This window comes from Sebastes fasciatus, chromosome 12 (genome assembly GCF_043250625.1).
Source record: "Sebastes fasciatus isolate fSebFas1 chromosome 12, fSebFas1.pri, whole genome shotgun sequence".
Classification (NCBI taxonomy): domain Eukaryota; kingdom Metazoa; phylum Chordata; class Actinopteri; order Perciformes; family Sebastidae; genus Sebastes; species Sebastes fasciatus.
The window spans coordinates 31,150,496-31,155,163 of record NC_133806.1 but is presented as its reverse complement, the minus strand read 5'-3'; positions in this window follow the sequence as shown (position 1 = coordinate 31,155,163).

Below are 4,668 nucleotides of genomic sequence, written 5' to 3'. Positions count from 1 at the left end.
TCATGCTATGTGTTTGTCTTGCAGAACATACTACTCGGCCTTAATGGGATAAACTTAAAGGGGCGCTGGAGGGAGGGGCCAAATATTCCACGAAAAACCTCAACTCTCCAGTTCCCTGAAAGCTTTCTTGGTCAACAAATGAATCCAAGAGAGGGAGAGGAGATGACACTGCCAAAGACACCCACCACTGGCCTCACTCTAATATCTGTCAAAATATAAATCAATAAGACCTGAAGACAAATGACTCGCCGCTGGATGTTGCAAAGCCAAGCATCCCCTGCTCTGAATCCGAATTCCAGCATCTCATATGAATTTCAATGATTCTTCTGTAAACTTTTTAGTTATGCATCACCTCACTCCGAGTGCGTGTCAGGTTATAAATCAGCGGCCCGCACTCCTGACTCGGAGCCCAGTGCTGACTTCAGCACTGTCACACTCGATGGCGATGGGATGAAGGTTATCGACCGGGCCCATGGGCCAGAGAACGATACAAACTTCCAACGAGCACCCAGTGGCACCAGACATGGCAGAACATCTGCGCAACACATGTCTGAAGCGCAACCAAGGCGTGACTTGTACTCACACACATCAGCGATGCAACACAGTCGATCAATATTTGACCCCTCTAATCCTTCCCCCAACAAGCTCCGCTCCCATGCTCGCTCCTCTTGTTATGCACAACTTCACTTTGCCTCTGCAATTTTCTTTGAAAACATGACATTACAGAGAGCATGGCGCTATCTCCAAATTTGCGGTCATGATTACATTCGTACCAGAAAAGAAAAGTGAAACTTGATAACTCCAGATTATGCTGTTTAGTTACAGGCTTCCACTGCACGGGAGGATTGGGATTTGAATATTCCTCTTCCTGCGGATTTAAAATTTCTGTAATAATTGCTATTGTGTGTATTTATGCAGCTAAGTGGAGGCCTCTGAATAAAACCGCTTTTGAAATGATGGAAAGAAAGTAAGGCCAGTGAACAAAAGACATGACTTCTATGAATGTCAAACCTCAACCTAGACCCCCTGAGAGGGTGTAGAAGTGCTTGATATTTCAAGTTGGAACCATACAAAACGTAAGGGTTGAATGAATGAACTTCACCAGCTGCCACAATTTAGGATGGACATGATGTGATTCTTGGATATGAGAGAGAAAAAAAATTCAATAGTTGGCTCGGAGGTGTCAAAATTGTCACATCACTGCCAAATACTCTTTTAGAGATCAAACTTTCTCTTTAATATGACTGCATAAGACTGCATGAGGGTTATGTATGATTAGGCTCTAATGTGAAGTCCTCCAATATGACTTTTTTTTTTACTTTAATAAATTCCAGGAGGAGCACAGGAATGTGTTTGTTCATGTGGAAATGGTCTTCAAAGCTTGTAAGGAGGAGTGTTTCTATGGTTCTAAATTACCATCACTTCTCATGATGAATATGGCCTGATCACCTATGCTGAAGTCTTCCGGAGGTAATCTCACGCATGGAGATGTTAAATCCTTGTTCGAATTTAATGAGAAAGGACGATTGGCTATTAAAACCAATCTAGCAACACATAATATACTACATGTGGTAATACTCCAATCCACAACAAGCAATCGCGCTACTACACGGGGTGTCGGGGGAGCAATACATCCTAAGCTTCGTACTGTGTGAGTAACGTCAATTACCAGCGTGGTGCTGCTCTGACATGGGGCTGAATATTGTTCTTGGCAATGAAGCCAAGAGAGAGAAGAGCAGGAGAGTGAGGAAGCCTAATTGTGATGTGCCATAATTTCCCGCTCAGGGCCTCTCACTCAGGATATGGGTGAGGTCAAAGGTGCAATAGAGGGAGTCCATCAGAGGCAAAGCGTGCTGAAGTCATCTGTACAGAGTTATTCGCGGTGAGGTGAAAGCAACTTGGTCAGACAGGGGACCTAATCAGATTTCAAAGTAAACACGGTGCCGCCGGCTCCAGAAGGCTGAGTCCAAACATTGTTGCTAATTGCATCTGTCTTCATTTTCCGCAACTCACTGTACAACACCAACGAAAAAGAAACCTAGATGGAACAAGAACTATTTCAAAACCGCAGAGAGCACCTCGAACTTACCTCAATTTTTAGTCCATAACTGTTCATTTTAGAGATTGCCAACTCTGATTGCTTCTGTCAGAAATCAAAATATAATGCCTGTGAAGTGTTTCTACTGGAATATTTCTTTTTTTTTTTTTCATACATGGAGACTGAAAAGGAAAATATATATATGCTTGTCCCGTGTGCCATATGTGGGGGCTTCCAGAGCATGGAAACCTACGTAAGCACCAGTCAAGTAGTACAATTTGGGTTTTCAGATGGCTGCAATTGATCTCCCATATTGTGACATTTCTGTACAAGAGAGCTGCTCCAAGTTAAACAGGCGCCTTATGTCAGAGGCTTTTTTTTCACCACCACCACAGCTGCATCTCAAAGTTATAGACAGCTTGTTCACAGAGTGCTTTTACCATCATGTCCTGAAATCCCAAGAGTCACCGCCGCTGCATGGTATTTATTGCAGGTCACTGTTAGGGCCCTGGCCTTCGGTGGCACCTTGGCAGACAGGGGAAAGCCCTCTGCCCCAAAGGACAGTGTATGATTGTTTTAATGTGGTTTCTTTAGTATTTTGTGTTCCAGCAAAAACCCAACCGCATATCAACTGACTGCCATGTGCAGACTTGGAAATTACAAGTGCACAGATCGCCAAAGCTGAGCGTAACTTAAACTGTACACAGTGTTATTATTTGTATCCCGGACAGAGATGATGACATTTCATCGTTCCCTCGTGCACTTGCCCATTACTGATGATGCTAAGCTGTTTTACAATATCAGTGTCCTTGAGAGAAAAAATAAACCTCCCCTTGTTGCCCTTTCGCAGTAGAACATCGACAAAGTATGCATAACAGTAGGCTATGTGTGCAGCGAGCAGCACTGGATATGACATCAGATCTCTGAAACGTCTCTGTAAGCAAGTCTGTGCTGAGTCCACATCAACAAGTGTGTAATGTGGTAAGAGAGAAGTGTGTAAGCAAGCATACACAGCGAGGGGATGAGATTCTCAGAGGCTCCTGAGGGAAATCAGGATAAATTGATAGATGTGCTCGGAAAGCACATTTCATATTTTTGGATGAAACTGATAGATTCTAGGCTCAGCCGACTGTCCTATCCAATACTTAGAAGGGGAATTATATAAAAATTTAAATGGAGAACGACACCATCTGGATTGTAAAGGTCTGCTGTTGCCTGCTAACCATCAAGCTGCATGTTGCTGACCGCTGAACAGTGCAATGGCTACAATCACCTCCAGCTCAACATTGGAAAGACCAAGAAGCTGGTGGCGGACTTCCAAGAGCAAGAGGCCCCAAACTCCCATCATCATCCGAGGGGAGGAGGTGGAGGTGGTGGACACCTACAAGTTCCTGGGAGTACATATGAACAGTAAACTGGACTGGACTGACAACACCGAGGCCCTCTACAGGAAGGGACAGAGCAAACTGTTCTTCCTGAGGAGGCTCAGGTCTTTCAACGTGTGCAATAGGCTGCTGCAGATGTTTTACCAGTCTGTAGTAGCCAGTGTACTCTTCTTTGCCCTGGCATGTTGGGGGGGGTAACACCAACTCAAGGGATGCCAACGAACTAAACAGGCTGGTGAGGAAGGCTAGCTCTGTGGTTGGATCTGAACTGGATGATCTGGAGGTGGTGGCAGAGGGCAGGATGAGGAGGAAGCTGGACGCTATCCTGGAGAACCCCTCCCATCCCCTCCATGATGAGCTAGTCAAGATGAGGAGCACCTTCAGCCACAGACTCATCCCCCCTCGGCACAACACAAAGCGCCTGGGTCAGTCCTTCATGCTAGTAGCCATCAGGCTCCACAACCAAGACTGACCCCCATATGAGAACTATAAGGACTTTAAGAAGTTTAAACATGCACTATCTGCCTTTTAACATGCAATATCTGCAACCATCTTGGACTCTAACCACTGGCGCACTTTACACTTACTTACACTATACTGTACATCCTATATACCACTTTATAGACTGCACACATGTACATATTACATTTATTTATTGCTCATACTACATTTATTTATTGACGGACTGCATACACTATGTTCACTCATTCACTCTGTATCTTCTATATCTCTATTATTGTTTTTATAATTTTTGTATACCTTTGCCTCTCCTGTGATTCACTCTGTTTGCTGATGTTGCTGCTTTGACACCTGAATTTCCCTCAGGGGATTAATAAAGGTTCATCTTATCTTATCTTATCTTATCTTATGCATGTGTACGTTTACAGTATACAGGTATCACATTTGCCCTGTGCCTAAACCAGAACACGTGCAATTTGGGCTTGAAAGTCAAAATTACCAGTCATAAAATCTGAATTCAAGTCACAGACAAGTGATCCTGGTGATATAAATATGTACGGATTTTAAATTTATTATGTCACATCTCATAACATTATAAAACAAGACACTATGTCCATCAATAATATTTATTATTACATTATTACAATAATTACAGCATTATTATAATTACAATTATATTATAATTATGATGATTATTATTATAATTATTATTGTTGTTATTATATAATTATTCATAATGATATATAATAAAATACAAATATATGTATTGTATTTTATTATCACCGT